The sequence below is a fragment of the Tauraco erythrolophus genome, chromosome 7 (genome assembly GCF_009769465.1).
Source record: "Tauraco erythrolophus isolate bTauEry1 chromosome 7, bTauEry1.pri, whole genome shotgun sequence".
NCBI lineage: Eukaryota > Metazoa > Chordata > Aves > Musophagiformes > Musophagidae > Tauraco > Tauraco erythrolophus.
Window position 1 is genome coordinate 32,222,898 of NC_141471.1, and position 14,364 is coordinate 32,237,261.

The window sequence follows — 14,364 nt, forward strand, 5'->3', positions numbered from 1 at the left end:
TAGCTAACAGATGGAATAGCAGCTTAAAGCTACATATAAAAACATACTTAGCTACCTCTTGTTAACTATCTCTGGTGACTCAACGTACATCACCTGGGATTTAGGCAACACAGTTTGTGTGTCTATTTGCACTGAAGACTTGAACTTAATCTCCAACATCTCAGGCAAGTGCTCTTACCTTTCCACTTCCAGCAATGGTTTTCAATGTTGCCTGCTGAAGTATTCACCCTGGCAGCAGGACAGAAGAATGAAGAAGCCCTTGGACAGACCCATACTGTATCCATTAGTTTCAAGCTGTCCAGGTCCTCCATTTTGTATAAATCAAACAACAAACAAACAAAACCCCAAACCTCTCATAGACTAACTTGTTATTAAGGTAACTTGTACTTAAACAGCGCACCGGGAGAAGGAGAATCTTTGTCAGGATGTCGAAGCTGGGACTTTCTAATTTCAAGCAAGCACTGCAGCTCTGAGAGAGACAAAGCTCCCTTTCTGTCACTGAGGCTTCAGCAGGTTCTGATCTTTTTATCCAAATCAGCTTTCTTTCAAAGAGGAAAAAATGTTCTCACATCAGGGAAACTATTTCCTGCCCAGCACTATCATCTGAGGGAGCCTTACTAGCTACTTATTTCTTCCTTCTTCCAGAAAGCAGGACACTTTGCCCTCATAAGCAATCCAGAATTTCCTAAGGTAAAGAACTCAGGTTTCTGTACCTTCCATATGTTACACAATCCTTTTCTTCTATCCTGTAAGACTGGATAAAAGTAATAAAAATATCAAGTCTTGAGCTGTCATAAAAGTTTGACTATTCCATTCATACTGAAAATTTAAAAATCCTATGCATCTTGTCATCATAAAGATGGATCAAACTTCTCATGAGAGTCAATAATTATTTAATTCGTAAAACTGTCATTCTGGTTATCAGTAACATTAATATTTTTTGTGAGAAAAAGCTTCAGCTATAAAGATACTGATTTTCCTTAAGTATTATCTGATACTGTTAAACGTTGACCTCCTGCGACTTGTGGGTAAGGTATATCGAGCCATCAAAAATGTCCAATATTCTGTGATATTATACATGGGACATGAACAGTACTCTGTAAAATAAGATAATCAGTCTGAAATATTGGAAGGTTACTTAATTTTACTGTACAAGACAGTATTTGAGTTAATGAAACAAACCATAAAGTCAATATTTTTATGACAAACTCTACCTCTCTGCATTTTTTATAAATTTTATAAAACTTATATAAATTTATAAAACTTATAAATGTGAAGATCAAAAGCATGCCTTGTAAGAAAAGGTGAAAAATATAAAAGCTCAGATAGATCAGGATTTCAGTGAAAAACTGGCTGGTCTATTAGAACTATCTTTTTTCTAACAGGTTTAGGCTTATTCGCAATCCTAAATTCTTGGAGAATAGAACAAGATAATATTCACAGGTATTTCAGAGTGCTCTCAAAAAAAGTATAAAAGTGATTAATTCTAGAAAAACAGGATAGCAGTTATTTAGTCTGAGGTGGCATTGATACTTTGCCTCATACTTCTGCACAGTTTAATGAGGAAGGAACACTTCTCTAAACCTTAATGTCACTTTCCCATTTTTTACAGGATGCATTGGGCTTTCATTTTTATATGCTTTAAAAAAAGATTGCATCTCTAGAAGCGCTCTCAGAATTCACACTGTACAGCAAAATCTTGGCACAGAATCTGAATATGTCCTCTTCCAGGCTACAGGTTTTAGAGTACTGCCAGCTCAGGGCACTAAACTGGTATATTTATGGTTTGATTACTTAACTTCACATTGTCAAAGAATATTCTGGTAGAAGTGTACACCACATGTACATTAAATAATTTCATAGAGAAGAAAAGCGTTACGAAAAAGATAGACATTATATAATCAAGATTTCAGAAAAAAAAATAAATAGATCAAACAAAGCAAAATTTAAGACTTCAAGTAACAGACATGGCTGAAAAGCACTTCTCTCTTGCTCTGTCATCTTCTTTGTTTCAATTTTTATTAAAACACTAAACCATGAGCATTAAGCAGCTCTTAATTTAGCTTTATAATAAAAATTGAAATCCTTCTTAACCAAGGGTATAGTTTTGTTGAAATCTGTATCCTTGATTATTTTATAAGGTGAAAGAACAAAGGAAAGTGAAGAAAGGCAAGGCAAAAAAGAGTCAAAAGTAGAAAGAGAAACAAGAGAAGTCATAAGATGCCAGAGGAAGGAAAAAGTAGGCAAAAGATGAATGCGCCTTTAGCAAGAACAGATGTCATAGAATCATAGAATGCTTAGGGTTGGAAGGGACCTCAAAGATCATCTAGTTCCAACCCCCCTGCCATGGGCAGGGAAACTCTCCACTACACCAGGTTGCCCAAAGCCTCATCTAACCTGGCCTTGAACACTTCCAGGGATGGGGCATCCACAACTTCTCTGGGCAGCCTGTTCCACTGCGTCATCACCCTCTGAGTGAAAAATTTCTTCCTTATATCTAATCTAAATCTGCCCTCTTTCAGTTTAAATCCATTGCCCCTTGTCCTATCACTACATGCCCTTGTAAAAAGTCCCTCTCCAGCCTTCCTGTAGGCCCCCTTTAAGTACTGGAAAGCTGCTATAAGATCACCCCGGAGCCTTCTCTTCTCCAGGCTGAACAGCCCCAACTCTCTCAGCCTGTCATCTCAAAGACATCCTTCACTTAAGACAGCTAAAAAACATTTGGTAAGGATGGTATAAAGTGGGAGACTAGTGGCCACTAGCTTGTGAGCCAGTGCACTCAACCACCGTGCATGTTTTATCCCATACTTCAGCCGCATCTCCACTGTGTAATGGAGCATGCTTTCATGATTGCAGAGCTCGTGCTAACTGAGATGGCTCTGGAAACACAAGCAAGACAGTCTTAGGGTATTGCTTTGTGCTTGAGGTAGTCTAAATCTACTCTAAACCACAGAACAGTGGTGGTGTGCTCCACACAGACCCTGCAGTGCCATTCAGCTTAGAGGTAGACCCACAGTTCATTATGCAGGAGGTCAGCTGCGACTGTCCATGAATGGTTTTGAGAAACCAGTAGAATCAGAGAACGTTCAGAGTAGCCCTGACAGGCATCTTCTTTCTGTAACAAAGTAATTCTCTCTTTGGCAATGCTTGCTGTGTCTGACTAACATTTTCCAACAGTGACTGTTCTGCATCATGGCTATATACCGTTATCCTACAATACTAGTGTCTTTGGGCACTGTAGGTGATGTCAAAGGAGCTTTAGCAGACAGAAGGAAGACTACTGTGTGCACTTACAAAATATACCGGATTGAAAATACTTTAGATTAGATTAGCTTTCTGATTCTCTATTTAACAAAAAACAGCTGAGAATCTCTCATTCTGGTATGGAGATACTCGTGTGCTAGACATAAACCATCACCTTTGTAGCAGCTGTGTCCGGGTTCCATGGTATTTATTTTCTTCATGTGAATAAAGTAGCAGATAAATATCATTAGTAATTAAAAACTTAGTCCTTCACCACAATCTAAATAATACAAAAATGCCTCTTCACAGAGTTAATGGCCTGGCAATCTGGTGATAGAGTCAAACTCCTACTTGCTCACTTGTTTTCTGCGTTTCTGCCACAGTTGTGAACTATGGCATTTGTAGTTGTGTTGTAGTCCAGCTGCTGTTTTGTTGGTTAGTGCTTAAAACAGTTTCCAAGCAAGAGAGTCCATCTGATTACTCCTTATCAGAAGGGGAAACTGAACCCTGATATCCCTCTTCCTGGATCAGTGCTCTCACTATGAAGCCAGTATAAAAATAGTTGCATGGCTGCTGTGCAGCTTTGCAAGTTTTTTTGAAGCACAAGCCCTACTTAGGTCAATCCACTCAGGTTTAATTTTTTAAAGTCCACAACAATTTGACAATTAAATTTATGTTCCCAAATCACTTGCACAGAACATTTACCATGCAATTCTCTGTGAAATCAAAGCAGCTAAACATATTGAAGATTTCATTTGAGTGAGCTGTCAGCTGCCTCATAACAGCAAGAACGCATTTCTTTGTTTAACACACTTTCTTTCTTTATTTGAACATCAATAAAATCTTGATAAAGAACTAGATTGACAGTTTAACACAGTCTTCAAGGCTTTACTATCAAAATCCAAACCACTTAAGAATCTTCTGCTACTTCTGCTGCTACTGTAGTTATTAATATATCATCATAACTAAAAGAAAAAAAACACTAGAACTATTTTAGCTCATAAAAAATCAATGCTGCCCTTGTTTTTAATATATTGTGAGCACAAATATTCTAACCACAGAGAAAGATCTTCAGTTGGCCATTATACTCCCAAATCACAAGTTACTGTTCCAAAGAGCATTCGATGCCTTTAGACATCTTCATAATTGGCTCAGAAATAGCATGCTGCAAGAAAGGTTAACAGACCTTGCTGTTCCTCATATGGACAAATCTTTATTAAAAACAGTATAACTGAAAGTTTCTCAAGAAACAGGAAACCATATTACTTGCAGCTGTTCCTTAAGCCTAATTTGAACGAAAAATGGCAAATTTGACAGCCTCTTCCTCTAACTACTAAATCAAAATCCTAGGCAGCTTTTACCATATCTACCTCTGTCACGTGGATTCAAATGATACCCTGGTCCTGAATTTTAGGCACATCAGGAAAACAATTTAATGTAAATTCAATATGAAGTAAAAATACTGTATTAATTTCTTAACCTAAGGAACAATAGTATTTGTTGGCATATCTAAGCACACTTCCAGGGATTGAAACTGGATATAATTTGAAAACTTTCCAAGCTTAATAAATTCCAAGTAATTATTAGGTAACAGTTTTTACGTCCAATGATTTTCTGCTTTTTCTATTGTGATTCATTTTATGTCATGACATATGAACATACCACAAGCATCCAGCTCATCCTTGCAATCACTGATCAGTAAATGAATTCAGAATTCTGTAATTACTGTTCATTAAAACTTTGAGAAACAATGCCAAAATTATATTGCTCCCCACATATTTGTTTGTCTGTCTTGTACCCTGTCTTGATGGTTTCCCCAGAGTCCTCCTGGGTCTTTTGAGATGGAAGATGGGGGTATTCTGATCTTTTAGCCAACAACCTGTCACATACCTTGTTGATCTAGACCCTTTTACCCAAACCAGAGCTGAAGATCAGAGAGTATTCAACAGAGACAGGTAAAATATATACAATATGTATTTCCTGAAGTGCAGAGTAGAGACCTAAACAAACACGAACCATTTTTCTTGGAGCAGGTAAGCGGTATTTTTAAAATTCCTGTAATTTCTCTGTCTGACAAAGGAAAAAGTTGAAAGCAGGATACTAGCACCCTGAGCACTTGTGAGATGGCAAATGAACATCCGTTAACCTTCTACTTCAGAAGCGGATGTAGATCAACAGTTGCCAATCATTCAGTAATATAGTTAAAAGAGAAGCCAGAAAGGTATTCTTTCAGTGCCATGCTAGTATAAAGAAATATCCTATTAAGAGTAAGCCCGTCTTCCGAAGGGCAAGAACATAAGAAATTATATGATTTAGTCTCAAAAGATGTAAATGACCAAAACAATATTCACAAAACATATCGGATCTCCTATTAGGAAGACTATGGAGCGTGGAAGGGAACGACAGGCAATATCACTTTAAAGTACTTTTATCTTTTATCTAAACTTGGCTTCAATAATAGTAGTGTCACATATCACAATGTGACAGCCATTTCCTTTAAATCACCAAGTCAGCCAGTTTCTGATGACTTTTTTGTTTTGTACTTTTTTTTGATTATCTATTTAAAAATGTGTAGCGATTTCGCCAACACACTCTCACACACATACACAAGGATATTAAAAAAATCTGTATTTTTGGTCTAAGTATATAATACAAAATAAAAATATATATTAAAAGAAAATACAATAAAAAATAAAAAATAAAAAACTATAATTTGGATACATCAATGCTAAACAGATTCAACACTAAGATAAATACTTCTCGATTTTGATAATATATTTATGCTCCTATCAGGTGAAATAGAAAAAAGCAGTAGTTATTATCTTATAAGTCAAACCCAAACCAAAAATTATTCTGAAGGCAATGTTAACCACAATGCAGTTATAACAATAGGTACTATCATACAACTGCATCGATCATACAATTTTCATACAAATTCATTACACGAATTGCTCTATGTTATTAAAAACCTAGTATTTTCAAAATGCTTTCTTTGGAAGAACATATCATATGTTAATAAAATGAAGATATACATCAGAAGTCAGTAAGAACTTTACCTGAGGGATATCCACAGGATTGATCTTTGTAAGATACACAAATTATACTTTGCTCTATACTGTAAGTTTGGAAATACTTCTGGCTTTTCACATTTCATAGAAAGGACTATGTAACTCATTGCAATAAAAATAAGAGACTCGAAATCAGATCAGAAAGCAGTCTGATTATTTACATGAAAATACATGGACATGAGCCAGGAAAACTGCATTCAAACAGCATAAAGAGGAAAATGGAAAATGTTATCTGACGTGATGGAGATGGTGACACAGGCTCTTTATTAGATACACTAAGCACTTAAAATCACTTCAGTTATATAATTAGCAAAGATAAGAACTATAGGTTATTTAATCAGGGGCTGGCATATTGGTTGAAAGGATTACTTTTCAGGTAATCTATTCAAAAATGAATTTTGAACAGTAGTACTAAAATAGGGTTAGAAGGATTGGCTAAATTCTTCTAATATTTTTTTTTCCACTTACCTAAATCTCTCTAATATGACACAAACTAATTTGCAATTTCGGAGTGTAGAGTTGGAAGCCTGGGGTATATTAGTTGTAAGATTCTGGATATGAAGCAAATCTAGGACCCAATTTCTTACGATTTAAAGCACAAGGCAATTAAAAGCACATGCTGTATAACATGTCAGTCTATGCTGTACTAAAGGAGTATTTGGGGTCTCGTCATTATCTATGGATACTGTAGTATATGCCTGGATAACAACATTCTCTAAAAATAGGGGCTTAATTACTGGAATTAAAGGATTAAAAAAAAAAAAAGCCCCATAAAGCATCCACAGTTCAGAGCAAAGGTTTTCATGCAGTGATTAAATTTTAATTTCTTTGTACTAAAGAATAATGTGTTTATGTTTATTAAATAGGAAGTGTAAAATTTATTCCTTAACAATTCATTTCATTGCTTTTAATAGCTTGGCAATTGTCAATAGTATTGTATGTAAGTGCACTGTGGCCACTTAGCAACCTTGACTGGATTTTGAAAGAAGGTTTTGTTGGTTTTGTGATATATATTAGAAATAGCTGCTGCTCAACTGTTTATAAAGCCCAGCATCTGTTGTAAATATGAAATAAATCCACACAAAACTTATGTAAAGATTTGCCATTTACTTCAGAGATCTGGAGATTAATTGATCCAAAATGAAGGTTGAAAATCAGCTGCAAATTTACATTGTTAGTACTTACTAGTTCTGGTTATAACTCCCCCTCCACAAAAAACAACTAATATTTGATAAAAAAAAAATTGTATTACGATGCATTTAGTGTGTGCTCATGAAAATCAGGGAAAATAACCTTATTAATTTGTATAGAAATATTTGACCATACTTTACTGGCAAGCAATGAATAGCAAACTGTATTTTAGTAGTTTTTTACAGTGTTTCTCATATCTGTTACAGACTCCTTTCCCATGTAAATTTACTACAAATGACAGTAGTCAGAAAACTTTTTCTATCATTGTGTTATTGTTATTTCAAATGGTGTGACTAAACAAGGGAAGAGACAGAGATTTAATTCCTGTATAGTTAAGTTTGCCTTTAATGTATTGTAATAAAAGGCAGTAGTTTTAATTAATTAAAGAATGTGTAAAACATCCAATAGGCACTTCAATCCATAGAAAAGGTTCAATGACCTACTCTGAGTGTGGCCAGCAGGTTGAGGGAAGTGATTCTGCCCCTCTACTCAGCTCTTGTGAGACCCCACCTGGAATACTGTGTTCAGCTCTGGACATAAGAAGGACATGGAGCTACTGAAGCGAGTCCAGAGGAGGGCCACGAAGATGATCAGAGGGCTGGAGCACCTCTGCTATGAAGACAGGCTGAGAGAGTTGGGGCTGTTCAGCCTGGAGAAGAGAAGGCTCCGGGGTGATCTTATAGCAGCTTTCCAGTACTTAAAGGGGGCCTACAGGAAAGCTGGAGAGGGACTTTTTACAAGGGCATGTAGTGATAGGACAAGGGGCAGTGGATTTAAACTGAAAGAGGGCAGATTTAGATTAGATATACGGAAGAAATTTTTCACTCAGAGGGTGGTGAGGCAGTGGAACAGGTTGCCCAGAGAAGTTGTGGATGCCCCATCCCTGGAAGTGTTCAAGGCCAGGTTAGATGAGGCTTTGGGCAACCTGGTGTAGTGGAGGGTTTCCCTGCCCATGGCAGGGGAGTTGGAACTAGATGATCTTTAAGGTCCCTTCCAACCCAAACCATTCTATGATTCTATAATGAGACATCATCTGCAACAAATTCCTTTACCAGTCTGACACCAGTTGAAGAAAATTAGATTTTATTGACCTTGGCCTATAGCATACCGATAGACTTGTTGTGAATGAAGTTTGTTACTTGCACAACGCATGCTAGGCCCATCCCTCTATATGACTGTGCACCATGTTAAATAACTCTTTCTCCTAGACAATGCAATGATTTTCACCCTTTAATATGGCTATACATTTTACTCAACAATTTCTAAAGCAATTTTCTTTAACAACTGAGTATCATTACATATCTTTAAATCACATAACTTTCCTTAAAGGAAAAAACATTCCCACATCTTATCAATATTAATAGTTATTTGCTTGGTTTTAAAAGTACAGAATGGCAGCTGTTTCACAACAACTCACTCCAATGGAAGTGCCCAATAATATTACAGCTGTATTACCATTATAACTGTACAAAACCTGACCCCATTTTAGCCCTGCAGTAGTGAATTTGACAGCTGAGGACCCTGAGAATACAAATATAAATCGGCTGCTCCGCTTAAGGTCTGATACAGCACACTGCATTCAGAGATGTACTCTGAAACGACAGAAGATGGTCAGGACTTAAAGATGTCTACTTAAAAGTATATTTAATATACAGCATACTGCCTCTAGTCCTCATGAATCTGAACCTACGGTTCCCCAACCACACCAGCCTCCCAGATAGCCACTTCAGAATAATGTGCAGAAGAATAAGAAGTCTCTCAAGAAGAGGGCCCTAGTCCATTAACACTTTCTAGAGAAATGATAAAAATATGAAATCTTGTATCAGAGAGAGGTGCAGATATCGCAGATTGCTGTCATTTTGCTCTATAGACAACAGACATGGATAGGCTCAATATGCATTGTACTCCAAGTATCTTCTTTTGTCGCAGCTCAATAAACTCAAGCACGCATTATACGCGTCAGGCATTTTTTCTAAAGATGAGCTACTACATATTTGAAGTTGGACAAAAGAACATGCTTTTCTTTTTTTTTTTTTTTTTTTTCTGTCTGTCCATAAATGTTACAACTAAGAGCTAGGTAGAGGAGGTTGTTTAACTACAAGCTATCTCTTGCTCATGCGAAAATATTTCACACTACCATAATCATTTTTGCCTTGCGTTGCTTCTTCTGATGACTACAGTTGCAGTAACACTGCTTTAGTTTAGAGGTGTTGTTCCCTGGAGTCTTATCCTTTTACAAAAAGAAACCTGTGGGTTCAGTGGGACAGGTAACAGATGTCTGCAATCTGGTCTCTCTGTGGGGCCAGTGTCTTCTTTTCAAGCATTTTCAGCTCAGTCACAACCAGGAAGGGAGGAGAGGTTGAAGGAAAGAGACTGAAAGGTCTGCAATTCAGGTTAGGAATTTTGTGTTGATGATTACTATAGTCACTGCAAATATGCAGTTGTGATATAACCTAAGAGACTCCATCATTTAAACTGAAAAACTGGAAGAATAATGAAAATATCAGAATAGTTTTGTTCTATTCAAAATGAAACGCTTTGACTTTTTAATTCAAACCTAAAATAAGCCAACTTTAAAACAAAGGCTAAGCACATCTGAGAATGGGGCATTTTATTCACCCCATGACAAATGATTTTGCTGTTAAACTGAGGATGTCTTATGCAAAAAAAAAAGAAGGAAGTTTACACTGACCTTTTTTAATCTCAGTCACCAAACTGGAACTAGTACCAACAGCAAGTGATTTGGAACATCTCCAATATTCAGTGGAATAACCATGTTCTGGTTTCTTTGCTGTCAGGCTGGATTAGAAATCTTTCACGATAACGCGTTTGAATACAATAACAGTGTTTGTGCAATAGAATTTTTTTTTTTTTTAAGTCAGTCAAGATATGATACTATGATATACTATGATAACTACATTGTATAGTGCAGTACACAAGTTGGGATGCATGGAAGAAGTTGCTAAAGATTCATTTACCTGCCATTTCTCCTACCTTTTCTTTCTGTGGCCTTTCCAGATTAAATCAGTATGACGTAACAGGTGGGTCAAAACAAAAGCATAACTTCCTTCACTCACATTCATTAAAAGAACACTTCCTTTCCTTGAGATCACTTGCACCAAGTAAATCGGTACTTTCTATTACTTAAAAATTTCCTTAGAGATTAAGTGCATAGATGTTAGTACAAAACAAAAGCATAAATAAACAAGTTGAGAGGGAATCTCAGAAGTATGCAGTCAGGAAGATTATATCTAATCGAGTAATTAGATATAGGAACTTTTTCTGCTTTAGAATTTCTTCTTCATAAAAGATGAAAATAGATTGATGTTTGAAAATCTCAAAGATGATGTACTTAAGGCTGTAAATACAATTTATAAATCCTACTTCAGTTTACCGAGACTAAGAAATATCTTTTATGCTGCAGGATGCCGGAGAGTCAAATTAGCACGCCTAATTTAACTGAATATTATTTTAGAATAGTTAGTATCAACCTGAATTATTTTTTGTTGAACATATTCTTTGTTTCCCTGTGTATATTCCAGTCACATAACTCCTACATCTGTTATACCCAGCATCGAGTCTATGATGTTTACACAGATCTCCCTGCAGGGCATTTTGGCCTAACAGAATCGTTATTTCAACAGTATGTCCTAGCTTAATGATACTGTTACTTGAAATGCTGTCTTTTGCAAGTTTTCTGCCCCCTGGGGTTAACTCAGCCCTTCCACACTGAACTCAGAAATTCTGACCCTACTCTTAAGCACGAGATGCTGGGAAGTGAACTCTGCTTTCTCAAGCATGGGGTTCTCAGCACTTCAGACCTGTAGAGTGGGTAATGTGATAGCTGAGATTCTGGGTTTTATGAACAAATTTAAATCTTAATGCAATGTCAGTACTGGCTTCTGATATTGTGTGCTAATGATCATAAGATACGATTACTTAAAATGGCATATTAGGATTCATTCTTTTGACAGAAGTGTGGATGCTACTGTGTTCTCACTTCCATTCTTTTCTATTTGACCATCATCAGAAGAAAAATTCTTCTCCTGCAGATCCATTTTTAGGAACAAGTAATGAATATTTTAAAAATCACTGTTAGACTTTTATGCTGAGCCTTATTTGGAAAACAAAGTGGAGCTTTAAGCTTCTGAACATAGAAGACTTCTGAAAAAGGGACTTAATTTCAATTTATTGAGAAACTGAAACAAATAGGTGCTACATTGAAAAGAAATGTCACAAGGTAGTCATTTGAAGATTGAAGAAATAAAAGATAATGTGGATTTTTAATTGATGTATATTTACGCATACGTAAACACAGATTTTGCAAAGACCTAAATGTCTAAGTATCTCTAGGCAGTTTAGATATTTACACCTTAATTTATTTCTTTCTATTTTTAATAAGTCAGTAATACTAAGTCTTTGTGTCCAAAAATCTATGAACACCACACTGTTTCAAAATGTGTCAGAGTTCCTAATAATTACTCACCCACTTCCAAAGCATTCTACAATATTGGCTAGTAGTCATTAAAAAGTCCTTCTAAGCCTTGTGAAATGCTCGTCTTCATTTTGAGAAGGTAAACAAGTGAAGAAAGATTCTGCTTTCACACACAAGTACAATGTGTCAGGAATTTCTCTATTGGTATGCTCTACTTACGCATGAAACTTGAGATCAGAGTGTCAAGGAATGTCTTCAGGAATTCGAGGATCATTACCAGGATTTAAAGAAAAAGATTTTACAACCCCAAACGTAACCTAACTTACTTCACTGAAGCAAATACACCACCTTTGGGATTCAAAAGACCTCTGCACACAGCGTAAACTGAAAATTTCTCTTCAGTGAGGAAACTTTTTACATATTCATTTTCAGAGTAGAACTTCAGTGCAAGGACCTGCTTTACAAAACTGAATGATAGCTGTGGGAGCTCAAAACCTTGGAAAATCAGGCAACAGAAAACTAACATAAAACCACAAAAGAATTAATTTTTTAAATCATGAGACATATTCACATGTGACAATGTAGGATTTTCAAATGAGTAAGTGCTATTAAATATGGAGCCCACTATGAATCAGACTTTAGCTGGACTTGCTGATCCTAAATGATTTCGATTGCACGGAAAATTCCACACTCTGGTGAATAAAGTCTTGTGGTTTTAGCAGACATCTAAAAAAAGGTTTTATTTTCACACACTGCAGGAAAACGCTGCTGCAACATATTATGGAGTGTTGCCACATGCAAATAACTGTTAGTGGAACAAACTTTGTGAACTAACATCATTTGGGAAATTCTATTCAACAAAAATAGAAATCTGCATTTTTTTTCCTCACTACAGAAAAGAAGAAATATTTTAAAACATCAGTCTATATTACAATGCTTTGCTCAAGTCTTTAAATTCTTTTTCAGAAATGCATAATCTTTCTGAATAGTCTTTCAACACCCAGAGAATCATTGCTTTTTACAAGTTCTTTCAGTTTCACAGTACCAAAGCACGTAGGGACTGGAACTATATATTTTTGTAATTAATTTCCTTAAGATAATGTTAGAAACATCAGGTTCCTTAAAATATAGATGAATTTCAAGGTGAGTCTGCTAGCTGATGTTATTAATGGCATATGATTTATTGTGACATGAAATCTGATCTGAAACTCATGTTATTAGCTGAGCTTTTTATAAATTATAATTGCCAACTGCTGAAAATATGTAGAAAGATCACTGATAAACTAGCTTCATCTTCAGGGCCTAGAATATATGCATTTGCTAAATGTCCAATATCTCTTGTGCTGCTGAACGAGTATAATACATTGGGATGTGCAGAGGCTTGAGTTCAGATCTTTTACTAGTGTAATTCTTTTAGGATGAGAAGCATAAGAGGTAGGAAGAGGAGGTCATACAAAATAAATGTTTACTGTGGAACTTGAAAAGAAACATACAATCAGGTTCATAGTATGTCATTGTATAGATGCTGAACAGATTGAGTGTTTAAGAAAACAGTCCCCATCTCTGACTGTTAAATTTAAAATCTCTGACTGTTAAATTTAAAATTTATACTTTCAACATGCAAACAGTAAGAAGTTGGATCATATTCAAACATTCTTTACAGCTTTAAGACAACTGCATAAACAGCATATTTTATCATCCTAAGGTCTAAGAAAATTTGCATCTACCCAAGACTTTCCAGGTCATCCCCACAGAAAACTAAAGAAAGTCTATGAGTATGCTCACAATGACAAAACATTTGGATTAATAAATATTTATAGATATTCCCTGTTTATTCCCAATATCTTTGTACCTTACTTTTCTCTTTCTATGTGCCTTTAAATGTTAAAGTTTCTGAAATGTTGCTTTTACCCATCACAACTTATGTATTAAATTACCTAAACAAGAACAGACAAACATAAGCATTGCATTATGAATATTCTCTACTCAACAAACCAGATATTGAAAGAAAGTGAATTTACAGTACATGCTGTAATACATTTTTAATCTCCAGAAAAGCTCTGAAATAACATTGGAAATTCAAAAAGCAACACAAGGAACAGATGCAAAGTCTCATTCACGACTTTTTTACATATCCAAAGCTGTTTAACGATAAAAGCATTTATGTGTAAAATGGCATTCACTTGCCCTTACTAAGAGTATATATGGAAGAGCCCCCTGTCAATGTACCAGTGTGCGTGTGGGAATGAAACATAAGGATCACCATCTGCAGCTGTCTAATAAGTGTTCTTCAGTGCCTAATGGCAAAGTGTCAATTCAGGGATCCTCAGATACCACAATGCATCATCTTGTCCATGCTAGTCTACGAGTCAAACAGTTTGCATGTAAGAACGGTTTATTTATAATGCTATTCATTTCAGTTGAAAT

At 35.8% G+C, this 14,364-nt stretch overlaps 1 protein-coding gene across 8 annotated transcripts in view; it reads right to left on the bottom strand.

Moving 5' to 3' along the window:
- Nucleotides 1–14,364, bottom strand: part of DGKB (diacylglycerol kinase beta) — a 331,421-nt gene that overhangs the window by 126,718 nt on the left and 190,339 nt on the right. The gene's annotated exons all lie outside the window — the stretch shown is intronic.